Below are 15,719 nucleotides of genomic sequence, written 5' to 3' on the forward strand. Positions count from 1 at the left end.
CATAATCATCGTGTGTAATGTAACTGTAAACATATTATTAATAAATTAAACAAACCCACATACACACACATTTTATTATAATAAATACAATGTATGCTCAAAGTTTATGGTAATTCCTAGCAGCTAGGGGACTTAATAAACTATTGAACGATTAATGTGATAGGAATTTGACAACATAACATGCATGAGACATGAATTACTGTGATAGTAATTAATATAGTAATTGATATAGTACTATATTTTAATATCAAAGCACAAAAACAGGTCACATAGACCAACAATTAAAAATATATATTTCTAAAGGATGGTAGATCATCCTTTAAACTGGGATGACAATTTTAGGTGGATTATTTAAGAATGGATACCTCGAATGGTTTTACCAAGGGATTACCGTTATGGCACTTCATTCCGTCCACTAGATGGGGTTATAGGATAAGAAATATGACTTTCTTCAGCTGTTTTAGTACGATTATGACTCTGCAGAAATATATAAAACGCTAAATAAATTTAATCAAATGTAATTTATCTAAACAGTTTATTCATAAAGAATTTTATTATTTATTTATATTTATTTATTTATTATTTGTTCTCAGGGCTTTAAATCTTATTGGCTGATGATCACAACCTTGACGTCACTGGCTTGACAACGTCTGACAGGACCGTATCCACTAACGTTTTTTAAATTAAATCAGCTGTAATTAAAAATAAAGATTGATGCATACCGGCATTAAGTAACTTAGTTAACGAAGAATTATGAAAATAATAATTTTTATTCGCTTTAAATCCTATTGGCTGACGGTTGCTGCCTTGACGTCACTGACTTGACGATGTCTTCTGATTGGACCGTATCCACTTATATTTTCTAAATTGAATTAAATGTAATTTAAAATAAAGGCTTTGTGCATACCAGCATTTAGTAAGTAACTTAGTTAACAAAAAATATGTGAATTATTTATTTATTATTATTATTTGCTCCCGCTGCTTTAAATCCTATTGGCCGACGGTTGCTGCCTTGACGTCACGGCCTTGACGATGTCTTCTGATAGGACCGTACCCCGTTGAAGTAACGTTGGTGCAGGTCCACACAGTTTATTCCTTTCGAAATCAGCGCCAGAAGTCAGAGAGCAGAAAACGTAAGTGTAACTTTTACTTTTAAATTTCAAACTTAAACAGTTATATTAATATACATAATATACATTAATATATTGAGTAATTATCAAAGTTACATAACTGACTGTAGAGGTTCATGACACTCTCCAAGAACGATAGCCACTTCTGACAGGATTTTAAGTCACCTCAGGTGAAATTCTGTGAGAAAACGTCTTTACAGCCAGTAAAAGTATAAAACTTTCAAGGCTATTTATCTTAGAAACATAACTATGAGTTTTATAAATTTGTGACGATATCGTGAGGTAATTGATAATTATTAAGGGGTTACTAAGCCGTTTGGTGTTCTCTTTATCAATATAGTACTAATTTTAACATCAGTGCGGCCATAATAAGGGTTTTTTATGTATTTGGATAGGGGGTGCGTTTTTTATCTGCCGAAAATAACGTTAGTCGGCCGAAAGAAAAAATGACCGCGAATATGAGCCGAAATAGGTTATCCTTCTGCCCAGCAACTTTCGACGCGCTTTTTTCATTCTTCCCCGCCAGCCTTGTATTGATATCTGAAGTCATTCCGCTTACTGAAGCCGTTTTCACATAGGATAAAACACGCGGAGCGCGCGCGCCACGGTCGTTCATGATCCCATCTGTGATTACGATGCCGTACTGGGTCACGCCCCGGGGTTTCAGCGTCAATGCTTGACTGAAGGCGTGTCTGCAGTTGTTGGGGCTAAAGCGATCGTCGTAGAAGCGTCAGCCAATGAAATTCAGTCAGCAATAGGCCACTGTATCATGGCAAGCCGTAACTGTCTGAGCTGGTGTATTTGCATACAGCGATCTGTGATTGGCTGACGCTACCCTCGGCGCTTAAGAAGTTGAGCTAAGCTGCGTCCCAAATGGCACACTATGCACTCATGCACTATGTACTTTTGCACTTACACACTCAACAGGATAGTATATGTATGTAGTGGTGTCCCAAATGGAGCACTAATGTTTTTTTACTAAACGGAAATTCAAACCGTTTCCCTGATGACGTTTGACGGTTGCCAAATCAGTGAAATAAACGACCGACTTATCAAATAATACCTGCCGTGAGTATAACCGCATGAGTGCATCAACCGGGTAATTAAAGTGCACTTATTATTTTTAGAGTTTTCAGTGTGAGCACACTACTCACACTATTTATACTACAAAATGGTGTAGAATAGTGCATAAATATGCGATTTGGGACGCAGCTCTAGTCCCAACTTCTGCACCGAGCAAGGCCTCTGAAGCTGCGCCGACGGATCCATAATGCAGTTCGGTAACGCCTGACGTCACCCATTCAAAGTCATAATTGCTTTTCAAAGAGAGAAAAGTCAATCTAAATTAAAATTGTCAGCAAATGCTTTATCATGTCAAGAATAAAATATTAGATATATATCTTTTAACGGCTTGATTCTACAAAAATAATCATTCACCTCTGAGGGTGTGTAAATGTGTATGCCCATGTTTTGTTTGAGGGAAAAAAATTAATAAATTATAATTATTGGATAAATAGTTTTGATATTTTAGATGTTTGACATTAAGTTTTGTATTTGTGTGTGAAAATTATATGAACAACATTCTTACATGTTTGTGCTTGTTTTTTGTCTATAGATGTCAGAGAAAAGTCCATACAGTCGGCCCCCACCATTCCGTTTTCTTTGTGTGTCTAACCGCACCGTACAACGTGCGGCGGCTTTTGTCCAAGAAGGCAACCAAATTAAAGTATCTTCTTTCAAAACCACAACAACGAGTGCGTTATATGACGGGACTAAAGTCATATTTGCGCCAAAGAGTGGAGAGGAAGCAGCCTTCGAGGAGGGCACGAGCTATGTAGTTAAGAACTACACGCTGTCTATGAAGTACGGGCAGGAATGCATCTTTTTAGGGGCCACAAGTTCAAAATTCAAAAGTGCGCCACTTGTATTTACCAATGAAGAATGTGCAAGGGCAACTGAGGCACTCTGCCCATCATCTGTTTTAGTTTGTGGCGATGACGGTGACCTTTACAAGAAGGGAGGATACTCATCCCTTAGTGGATTTGTTGAAAGGGTGAGTAAATAGCATGTCACATGGTTTTCTTCTGTCTCAAAGTGAGGTGAAAGGGGTATTCCTGTCATCAAATTTTTGCTACTTGAAACAAACACATTTTGCATTACTCCTTTATTGTTATCAAGTAAAACATTGTCATATATAAAAATAAAGTAAAAATAAAGTTTAGTGCTAAACAATGCTTCAGAATTACTTGGAGTCTGTTGGAAGCAGTAACTGCCTACCTGATTTTTGTCAAAAGGTGAAGGTGGTTCAAAATTTGATGGTGTTGGCCACTTAGTAATTCTCTTTGCTAGAAAAAAAAACATGTGTCAGAAGGAAATAGGACTAAGACTATTTATTTTTTAGTGTTTATAATGCCTGTTTCACACATATTTTGTCAGCAGTGCATTTGCAAATCATATTTTTCTGTGCCCATGTTAACATGTTACTGCTTTCACACTGCATGCATCCACCAAGTCTATTTTTGCTGCTGGATACAGAGAATAGCCAGTTGTTTATGTCAAAATGAACATTGAATAATACAAAATAGTAATTACGTGATCTTATAAATTAGATGCAGTACAGGTAAACACACAAAGTATCTTTTGAAGAAATCTGAAAACCTGTAACCATTTACTTACATAGTATTTCTTAAAAATAACTCAGTTTGGATTCAACATAACAACCAAACTCAAAGATTTGGAATCACTTGAGGGAGATAAACTGAGTCAGTTCTTATTTTTGAGTTAACTATTCTTTTAAGCTAGGATTAGGTTTCAGTTATATTGAAGTATTTCAGTAGCCTGTCCTATGGGGGCAGAAAAACATTACTTGTGTGCATCTTGAGACAAAAAAACAGCACTGACATATGTTAAGCCAGAGTGACTTGTTTTTAATCTAAATAATTAAATCCATTTTACAAAAAAAATGTATTTCCTGTGTAAATCCTAATTGTGCCTAGTCTGAAAATAACCTGAAAATATCTCTATCTCTCTCTCTTTTTTTCTTTCTACAGTTACAAGTGGTGAGGATGATGTCCGTTAGGGATGGGGATGTTCCCATACTTGATTTACATGTGCGAAGTGGCTCAAAACTTATCGAGGTGTCATTGTGGCGGGATGAAGCCCTGACTGATTTAAAAATGGGGGACCAAATCGAAATCAGCCATCTCAAGCCCAGTTCCTGGCCAAACGGGAGGTGGAAATTTAATTCGACCTCACACACCAGAGTGAAGGTACACAACTTAATGTGAAACAAGTTAGTTGGTAATAGTGGTGTAGTGTACACAGAATGTGTCATATTTTTATTGTTTTCTTTGTAAAATTGCTTGTTGAATAGGCATGACTGTTTCACACTTACGTCTTTTACAGCACTTTGCACATTTTGTAGATTTTATAAGAACTTTTTCATGCTGTGCTCATCAGTGTCAGTGCAAGAGCAATCAGAAGATCTCTGAAGCAGGACAAGCATTACAAGCTTCTGCTTACTGTAGCTAGTTGACATGACACAGAAAAAACTAAAATCGAAAATTTAGTTGTTTATTCACCCTTCACTTGTTCCAAACCAGTTTGAGCTTATCTCTTCTCTTGAACATAGAAGAGGATATTTTTAAGAAAACTGTAACCATTGATTTCACAGTATTTGTTTATCCTACTATGATTTTTCAATAGTTACGGTATTTTAGCTTTAATCAGAATATCTTCTCTTGTGAGAAAAACACTCATAAAACTATGTAGCCACTTGAGGGTGAGTAATCAGTTAGATAATTTTCCTTTTTGAGTGAACAAACCCTTTAACTTCATATTTTATTGTTAAACAGAAGGAAAAGGCAGGTTTTGCTGTATTGCAACTTAACTTTGTTAATAATTAAACGGCTAATTATTTCAAAATGAAAATTCTTTAATAAAATTCTAATTACCCAGAACTTTGATGCTTTGAAACATTTGAAAATAGATAAATAAAATTATTAATTGGTAATTTTTAATTAGCTTCTGATACGATTATAACCAATGTGTATGAAAAGCAATAAACAAAAATATATATAAAAAAAATTAACTAAACTGCATATTATACAATTGAGAAACTTGTATTAAGAAAGATTTCTATTTTTTCTCTGCAGGTGTGTGAGAGGCAGGTACGGTCAAGCGAGGTGCAGATAATTGGAGTGTCAGAGGAGGATGAAATGTTCATCCTCCTCGGATCTAATTATGAGGAGTTTAGGCTGCCGGCGGAGCTGTACCACGGCACAAGTGAAGAACTGCTTAGCGAGCTACCTATGACTTTGTTAATTGAACATGCCAACATGAAAGTGGTCAAGTTTTCGAAATTGTAAAAAAAAGAAGTGTTAATTTAATTGTGTATATTACTGAAAAATGTAATTTCTATCATTGTGTTGTGATCACCAGCAGAACTACGTGTCCCATCATACTCTGGTTTTAAGTTCCCCCTAATTTTTCACCGCTGAAGGGCATAATCACTGCTTACCTGAACCACATGACTCTTACATTCACCTGCTATTGTGTTTTGTCCAGCTGTTGCAGCACCCAGGTTTCCTGAATGGCTACCATCATTTGAGGTCCACGAATGGTCATCGCCATCAGTTCAACTGTTGTCTGGGCCGTCGGTGCATCTGTCTGGGCTCCAAGAACGGGTGTCACTCTGCTGCAGAGCAACAGCTTCCAGAGCCATCCTACCTGCCAGAGACGTCTTACCTGTCAGAGCCGCCAGGACATCTGACCAGCCAGTAACCCATGAACCAAGATCTCCTCAGCTCCATGTCCCAGACCCACATGGTCTGCACGTTCCAGACCCCCATCGTCTGCTCGTCCGTCCCACCTGATCTGCATGCCTCTGTCCCACCTCGTCTGCACACCCCTGACCAGTCTCATCTACATGCCCCTGTCCTGCCTCGTCTGCATGCCTCAGACATTGGGGTGTGCAGACGAGGTGGGCCAGGGGCCATGCATATGAGGCAGACCACAGGGGCGTGCAGATGAGGGGAGTCAGGGGTGTGCAGACGAGAGGAGTTAAGGGTGTGCAGATGAGGCAGGTTAGGAGAGTGCAGGTCAGGGACATGTAGACAAGGCAGGCTAGGGGCGTGCAGAAGTGGCAGGTTAGGGGCGTGCAGACAAGGCAGGTCAGTGACGTGCAGATGAGGCAGGTCAGGGGCGTACAGACAAGGCAGGTTAGGGGCATGCAGGTCAGGGGCGTGCAGATCAGGCAGGTTAGAGGCGTAAAGACAGGCAGATTAGAGGTGTGAAGACAGGCAGGTTAAGGGCGTGCAGACAGGCGGGTCAGGAGCATGTAGACAGGCGGGTCAGGGGCGTGCAGACAGGCGGGTCAGAGGTGTACAGACGAGGCAGGTCAGGGACATGCAGACTAGGTGGGTCAGTGGCGTGCAGACCAGGTGGGTCAGTGGCGTGCAGATGAGACAGGTTAGGGGCATGTGGGTCAGGGGCGAGCAGAAAAGGCGGGTTAGGGGCATGCTGGTCAGCGACATGCAGACGAGGTGGGTCAGGGGCGTGCAGGTGAGACAGGTTAGGGGCATGTGGGTCAGGGGCATGCAGACGAGGCAGGTTAGGGGCATGCAGGTCAGGGACGTGCAGACAAGGTGGGTTAGGGGCATGCAGATGAGGCAGGTTAGAGGCATGCAGGTCAGGGACGTGCAGACGAGGCGGGTTAGGGGCATGCAGACGAAGTGGGTCAGGGTCATGCAGACGAGGTGGGTCTGGGGCATGCAGATAAGGTGGATCAGGAGTGGGCAGACAAGTTGGGACGAGGCGTGCAGACGCATGCCTCTGACCGGCTTCATCTGCACGCCCCTGACCAGCCTCATCTGCACACCCCTGACCAGCCTCATCTGCACACCCTTGACCCGCATCGTCTGCACGCCCCTGACCCGCCGCGTCTGCACACCTGTGACCTACCTCGTCTGCACACCCCAAGGTCTGAAGCATGCAGACGAGGCAGGACAGGGGCATGCAGATGAGACTGGTCAGGGATGTGCAGAAGAGGTGGGACAGAAGCTTGCAGATTAGGTGGGACTAGGGCGAGCAGACAATGAGGGTCTGGAACCTGCAGACCATGTGGGTCTGGGACATGGAGCTGAGGAGATCTTGGTTCATGGGTTACTGGCTGGTCAGATGTCCTGGCGGCTCTGACAGGTAAGACGTCTCTGGCAGGTAGGATGGCTCTGGAAGCTGTTGCTCTGCAGCAGAGTGACACCCGCTCTTAGAGCTCAGACAGATGCACCGACGGCCCAGACAGCAGTTGTACTGATGGCGATGGCCATTCGTGGACTTCAAATGGTGGTAGCCATTTAGGAAACCTTGGTGCTGCAACAGCTAGACAAGACACAATAGCAGGTGAATGTAAGAGTCATGTGGTTCAGGTAAGCAGTGATTATGCCCTTCAGCGGTGAAAAATTAGGGGGAACTTGAAACGAGTTTGTGGATACAGATTAGGATACAGGGAGTGCTTTGCATCAGCATGTGAGATCAGTCCTGCTGGTGATCACAACACATTTACTTTCCATCCAATTTAATTAACAATTTTTTTTTTTGGTTTATTTTGTTACTTTTTCAACTTAATGTTGTTCAGGTCACATAAATTGGATGTATTATATTCCAAGTTATACAAATTATTTTTAGTATCTTGTTGAAGTATAATGTTCAGGTAACATAAATTTGATGTATTATATGCAAGTTTTAAGTTATTTTTAGTATCTTGTTGAAGTATAATGTTCAGGTAACATAAATTTGATGTATTATATGCAAGTTTTAAAAGTTATTTTTAGTATCTTGTTTAAGTATATTGTTTAAGTAAAATAAATTTGATGTATTATATCCTAGTTTCAAAAGTTATTTTTAGTATCTTGTTTAAGTATATATTGTTCAAGTAACAACAATTAGATGTATTATATCCAAGTTATTTCTAGTATCTTATCCAACTTTTTTCTATTTTCTACTGTTTATACATGACTATAAAATAAAGTGTTTATTTGACCAGTCATTCAGTTTCATCTTTGTAGCTCATAATTTTCTATCTCAAATGTAGATTCAAATTTAAACATTAAACCATTTTAATTTGCGGATGTAACTGATTGCTTTTCTTCTAATAGCACTTGCAGTACTATTATTGTTACTGATTATTGTCAAACAATCCTTCACAATTTTTTTACAATCTCAAAATTGTACCAAGGGCACCTAGGTTACCCCTTTTTATTGATTTAATATAAGTCTTTTGTGTCCCCAGAATATATGTAAAGTTTCAGGTCAAAACACCCATCAGATTATTTATTATAGCTATCTGAAGTTTCTGTTTAATAGCTTATTACAGCTTGTTGCGGTTTTCTTGTACTGGGTCTTGAAGGCTAGTCCTCCCCGCCCACCGTTCCCAGGTGCCTGTCAGCGTGCTTCAATTTCCATCCTCGGCTGCCTCAGGAAGCAAATCTCATGTAGCGTTTGTGAGAAAAACTACAGTAAGAACTTTACCAATGAGTATTTGATGCATTTTTGTGGAGTCGCATGGATGACAGACACAATGTCGTTACAAAGATCTCACACACACACACAGTGCAGACACAGACAGCATGCGCATTTAGCATTGCACTGTTCTTGCACACAAATGTGTCAGGATGGTTTAATCTCCACTGATGTTATGTTAATGTACAAAAAATGGTTTAAAGTCTTCACACCGGGATTAAAGCATCTTTCATAATTTTTCTGAGACGTGGCTGTGCTGATGAAGTGAATCTGAAGTAAATCCCTGTAATTCATTACACACATGGTGATTTGAACATTTTAAACTTGTATAACTCATTCTTGATCACACTTGATGATGATTTTAAATAAATGATATGCAGTACATATATTTCAAGTCAAAGATTTAACTATTTTTAAGCATTTAAAGCACACTTTTAAAATATACTAATACAACTAGTGAAAAGTAATGGGTTTTATTGCCAGTTGGTTAATCCGACCCTGCAATTGGTCCACCTTTTTTATGTTGTTAAATTGAAAAAAAAAATAGGACTGGGTGTTTATATCACCCAAACATGACAGTATATGCACTATACCTACACACATGTCTGTCCAAACAGCTTGAAAAGTAGATTTTTCACCATAGGTGCCCTTTAATAGTGGGTTTTTTCAGATTTCAAATCATAATAAAGTTTAATTGCTATTGTACTCTAAAGTTACTTTTGATTCCCACATTCAAACTCCTTCAAACTTGGAAAGGAAAAAAAGCATTGTCATTTCAGCTCAAGTAATGATTGGTATAGTAATTAATGAGGGTCTGTAAATTGATTATAATATCAAAGTAAAGATTTTGTATATTTAACGCCTGAATTGTTGCCATCAAACTCAGTAACGTTACAAAAAATGTTACATTGTGTCTGATCTTTTTGTTATATAATTTATCTGTAACATTCTACTTCCTAAAGAAAAAAAAAGAAACATTGTTTAAAGTTTTGTGGCATAAGCATTAAGATAATCATTAATTTGATTTAGGCTTAATAGTAGTATGGTTTGTAGTGTGTTGAAAATAAAGTGTTGAGCTTGGTTAAAAGGTTTATTGCAGAGTTTTTGAGCAAGTGCAAAAAAAAGCTCTCCTTGCTTTAGTGGACAGAAGTTCTGTGTTTTGCTACATAAATGTGCTATAAAAGACTGGTTTAATATTAGCTGCAGTAAATAAAACATTTAATGTGAGCGGTAGCATTTAATAAATCACATAACTTAAAGGCACCCAAGAATGAAAATGTATTCACTATTTACTGTCCAAGTGGTTGCAAATCTTTATGATGTTCTATCTTCTGCAGATATTTTGAAGAGCGCCAAAATTTTACATTTCCTAAAGAAAATGTGAGTGGGGTTTGCGTGGCAATTTAATAGGGTACAAATTGGTACTAAATTTCCCAAAAGCAGTAAATGCGTAGAATTGGTTAAATTGATCTGTTTTGTGGTTGCTAGGGTATTGTAAATGGTTGCTAGGCTGTGGCAATGCCGTTTTAATAGGTGAAGAAAATAGAGATTTGATCAGCCTGCATCAAAAGAGCTCAAACCCTGTCTTTTATGGTTGGAAAAACATACTACATTCAGTCAGTTGTTACAGGTTGCCAAAATATATATATATATATTCTCTCTTAAACCATTTCAAACTAAATAAACTACTTCTAACAGGCTTTTTCAAGCCACCATAAAGTTTGTCCTCAAACTTTACTATCTAGTTCAAAGTAATTATTTTAATCTCCCATTTATACTTATAACTTTTCTTCCATTTTTTAAAATATTAAATGTTGATATTTTCGATAGTAAATGTAAAATCAAGCTTATTTACAAACAATTTAAACGCTTATCATTGGTGATTTTAAGTGTTATCATCTAGGAGTTGTTAAACCCTTAGTAGAGGACAAAGCTTTTACCTTTTATCTTAAATATCCTGTAGCACCTAAGGTTAAGGAAACTCATTACAGAATTGTATTCAGGATATATCCTGTGAATTAGTTTATTCAAAAAAGATTTAACTTTGATGTTGATAGATATGCTCAAATCTTCCAGAAACACTCGATCACTTATTTTTTTCTTGTGAAATTACTTTTAAATTCTGGTTTGACATCCATCCTTGGCTTTCATTAAAGATGATTTCAGTCCCCCCTATTGTTCTAGAAGATATTTTATTTTACAAAGCTGATTTACATTGTTCTTTCTCTGATGTTGTGAACTTTATTTTACTAATGGGTAAAATTAGTACAATAAACTACACTTCTACAACCCTGGCACATTGTGACATTAAGTATTGAAACATGCATTAACAAAGGCGCTTCCATTCACAATCATCCATACGCTTATGAAGACTCCTCCCACGAATATCAGCCAATACAATTAATCATGTCTGCTGTACACGTGCCACGTTGCTAAGATTTCATTTCTAATTCTCTCTTGTTTTCCATTTTAGAGTTCAAGACTGCCAGCTCCTGAAACTGCCCTCATTCAACCCATCACACTCTTCATCCATTCCTAATGCATTTACAGTCTTCGCAAAGATACTTTCCGCCCATACAGCCCACACCCTTGATACCATATTCACATATCCCCCCCCCCCCCATTTACTCTTCATATCACTATTGACAATATTTAGCACTCATAACACTCCAATGCGGACTAGCATTTGTACTTCCGCTATAGCAGAGTCGCTCCGCCGAGCCTCATTCTCCCTCTGCAAACCCCCGCTTCCCCTCTTCTTCCCATGTATAGATGACACAAACCACCCTGTCACACGACTCTGATTTAGAGATGCTTATAGCAGTTCTTTGTTCCACAGGTTTCCCCTAGATCCACTCCCAGTCACTCTTACACAGGGTGTCTGTGGAGTATCAGAAGGTGTTGGGGGCTGATAAGTCAATATAGAGCAGTTTGAGGGCCTTTAAAGTATTAGAAAGTCTTAGATTCCTTTACAAGGTAATACATTTATTGTTGTACAAGGTATCATCGTATGCTAAAGTTCGACTGTATTCAAGCTGTGAATATCAGGATACTAGGTAGTTACGTAATCAGTAAAATTCTACTAAGGTTTGACAGCTTGCCGCTTGTTTACTGCAACACTATCTGCAGCTGGTCTGCAGCTGTATAGGTGACAACCTGTCGAATCGGCTAGATTTTAATATACATGTTTCTGTATTTGAATGTTTAGTTAGATTCATTTATTACATTTTAATATTTAGTAAATATTCCGTAAGATAAATCTTGCCAGCATTTTTGATTGAAAGTGGTGATAAGGTCTTTAAATGTGTGGAAAAAGTATTAAAGGTGTTGAATTACTTCTCTTATTCCTGTATACTATGTTTCAGAATATGAGCAGCCATCACAGAAGTACAAAGGGCAGCAACAAATCCAGATCCTAGGAAGGTGGTCACCTGATGCCTTCAAGACATGCGTCCTAGCCACTGGCCCCCCCAAAGAAGCCCAGATGGCTCTTGTCAGCCATAATCCCACATCCACTCAAGGGCGAGGGTGTGACCCAGCCACCTTACCTTCTTTTTTTTTTCTTCTAGCCTGAGTAACACTCAGTTTTCTCCCCCAGCCACATAGGTAATTGGAGTTTCATCCAAGCCCCCCGTCACCCCGCCACCCTGGCCGTTTCCGCTGGAGTCTTCACAGCCCCCTCCCATTTCCCGACTCCTGCCGGACCCCGCCCCCCCTAAAGCTCTGACTTCCGCAGAAGTGTTACCCCGAGCTACGACCCCCGCAGGGGTCGTCTCACCGTCCCTTCCAGGCCTTAGCAATCTTTATATATATATATATATATATATATATATATATATATATATATATATATATATATATATATATATATATATATATACACCTATACATAGATATATATTTATAATAGCGCTGTCACTCCCCCGCTCCATCTCCTAACGGAGTGTTCCTCGAGCACCTAACTCATCCCGTCACCCTCTAACAGGAATCTTCACTGTCCAAATCCCCTATTCCCAGACTCCTGCTAGAGTAGGCCAGCTTGCCCTGTTCCCCGGGCACCGACCCCCGCAGGGGTCAGTCACTGGCAAAATAAAATAAAAAATTGCTGCACCCAACTCCCGCAGCGCCCATTCCGACTCACAGAAGTCTCCTGATCACCCTTCCAGGCCTTAGATTACCCCATTATATATATATATATATATATATATATATATATATATATATATATATATATATATATATATATATATATATATTTATATACTCTCATATATACATATATATTCATATATAGCGCTGCCACTTCCCTGCTCTATCTCCGTTTGGAGTGTTCCTCGAGCATATTTTTGACTCTTAATGAGCCAACCCCACCCACCCCTTATGGCCCCCCTTCACTAGTCTCCCCCCAACCCCTTCCCCCGCTCTGGCTTCCACAGGAGTCAGTTTCAAACTTTGCTCCAACTGGAGCCCCCTACTCTTTCTTCATTCCTTAATTTCTATATCCAGCAGCCGGATATAGTAAAAACTTTCTAGCATTTTGGGGGAAATTCTTTGAAATACTCGGCTGCTGTCCCGAGCTGGAGGCATTTTTTGGGGAGCGATCGAGACCTACCTGATCTCGGTTCTCCTGATATGCTTCTAGACCGGGCGGGAGCCCTGGGCTCAAATATCTCCGAGCTCAGGGTTCTCTCCCGGGACAGCATGCCAAACCTGCTATAAGTGCCAAGCATATCTAAGTGGGAACTCTTGAAAGGGGGAGATGTTTGGTTCCGCCTCTCCACTGGAGTGCAACATATGGATGTTGACATTTGGTAAAGACTGTGAAAGGCAACTTTTTGTTGCATTAGTGAGGTTGATTGTACTGATATGTTGGTACCTTATGCTGCATTGCGGTTAAGGGTTAGAAAAGAGACTTTCTTCTGATATAGTCCCTCTTAAGGCTGATTTATACTTCTGCGTCAAGCCCATGCTTATGCTACGGCGCTAAAGCATAGCCCTACGCCGTGGTCGTAGATGTCGCTGACGTGCACCTCTCAAAAAATGTAACTACACATCGCAACGACGTGTAGCGCAAGCTCTGTGATTGGTCGGCTTAGTAGCGCTGACGAGTCTGGTCGGGACTGAGAGCCGCGCGAGCCCAATAGAGCGATTGTTTAAAAGTGTGGAGTCCCGTGAGGAAGCTCCAGATAAAAAGTTTTGTTTTATGTTTACCTTATAGAAAAGTTGTTGCACGTCCGCCGGTTTGTGCTTCAAAAAGAGCGAGTTTGAGTCACTTGTAGATTCAGGAAGTGGTCAGAAAAAACAAAGCACCAGCGAAGAAACCTGACATAGAGGAACATTTACACCTCACTGCCAACTAGCGTTTCGGAAGTGTTAATGCAGACCAACAGAGACAGCGCGCAGAAGTATAAATGCACAGCTACGAGTTGAATATTTAGCAGACCAGAATATTTTTACCACAACAATTTACAGTCACTTGTCCAACAGTCTTTGAATAAATCATAAGGTATGAACTCCTATTTTATAAACATACAAGGGCAATTATTGTCTATTTGCTCCGTGCGCTGTTCCAGATAGCCAAACAAGCTACATCATCCTTTACCTTAGGTTCTTCGCAACAAAATTACTCCATTTTCAGCTTTTTCTGTTATTGTATGAATGAGTAATCCCCTGCTATGTCTTCTAAGTGCCAAATGCAATAAATTTGGGTCATGAAATTCCAAAATTCAAAACAATACGATAACGTATTTACAAAATGACATTTTTTTTTAACTATTATTAGCTAACTATTATTATTTAACTATGTCATTTTTCAAAATCTTTTGTTAGACTTTGCACATTACTTTTCTAAAAAAAAATTTTACACACACACACACACACACACACACACACATATATATATATATATATATATATATATATATATATATATATATATATATATATATATATATATATATTATTGCAGTTTATATATATTTGTACATTATTTATTTTACATTTAAAGTGTGAAGGCCGTTTGGACATTGAAAAATAAAATGGAAAAAAAGTCTTACTGGGCTATTTGCTTTTTTGATATATTGTTATGATTTTGATGTGGTTATGAAGAAGTAAAATTATGATTTTTGTGATAATAACCCTTGTAATATCTTGTTTTTCACTTTTGACAGGTAAGAAACTTGTGTTGTTTTTTCCCACCCTTCGGTTGAACTAAAATGATTCTTGCATACTACATGATTAAGACAAAATTCTTTTTTCTTGTGTGTCCTGACATATGCTGGTAACAAACAAAAACTGTCCTCAGTTTTATAGAGCACACAGGGCCTGAGTTATGCACTAAGGCTGGCTTTAAAAAAAAAAAAAAAACAAAGCTGTTTGTGTTGAGGTGGTTCAACATAGGACAGACAACATATATATTAATAGTTAGCATTTAACAGCAGTGTTTTATGTAATTTCAAAGGGTTTTCTTTAAAATGACATTAAGATATTGCATTTATTGTACTGTATGTGGGTGTGGCGAGACTTTAAATTTAGGTAGGGGGAAAAACTTTTTTTTTGACATGTTACCTTCTTCCAGTTGTAATAGAATAACTCTTGAATGCATCATTATAGAGAGAAATTTATTTTTCTTGTGTTTACTGACACCTGCTGGAAAAAAATGGAATTTTGATGAAGCACACAAGGCCTGAGTTCCACATTTTCTAACTTCAGTTTATATAAAACAGTATTTTATGAAATTTCAAAGGATTTCTTTTAAAATGATACCAAAGTTTTGTATTTATTCCTATGCATGTGGTTATGGAAAGCTTTTTAAATCGGAAGGCCAAATTCAGGCGGAAATACCCAAAATAGCCCAAAAGCTTAACAGGTTAATTTCTGATGAGCTGCTGAAACTCATCCCACACCGAAGCTGCGGTCACACTAGAGTTTGAGCATGCAACATTTTGTTGTATGGCGCTGCGAAAAGGGGCGGGATTAAACAAGATGATTAGACATTAAAAAAAGTGAGCGATTGTCCAGAAAGGTCATGTTTTGATCTTTGATTGGTCTCACACAGTCAAGTAATGCGAT

General features: G+C 38.8%; 1 protein-coding gene across 1 annotated transcript in view; it reads right to left on the reverse strand.

Moving 5' to 3' along the window:
• The window catches only part of LOC110439461 (uncharacterized), a 1,085,403-nt gene that overhangs the window by 475,913 nt on the left and 593,771 nt on the right, over nucleotides 1-15,719 (reverse strand). The window lies entirely within an intron of this gene.

This window comes from Danio rerio, chromosome 4 (assembly GCF_049306965.1).
Source record: "Danio rerio strain Tuebingen ecotype United States chromosome 4, GRCz12tu, whole genome shotgun sequence".
NCBI classification, from domain to species: domain Eukaryota; kingdom Metazoa; phylum Chordata; class Actinopteri; order Cypriniformes; family Danionidae; genus Danio; species Danio rerio.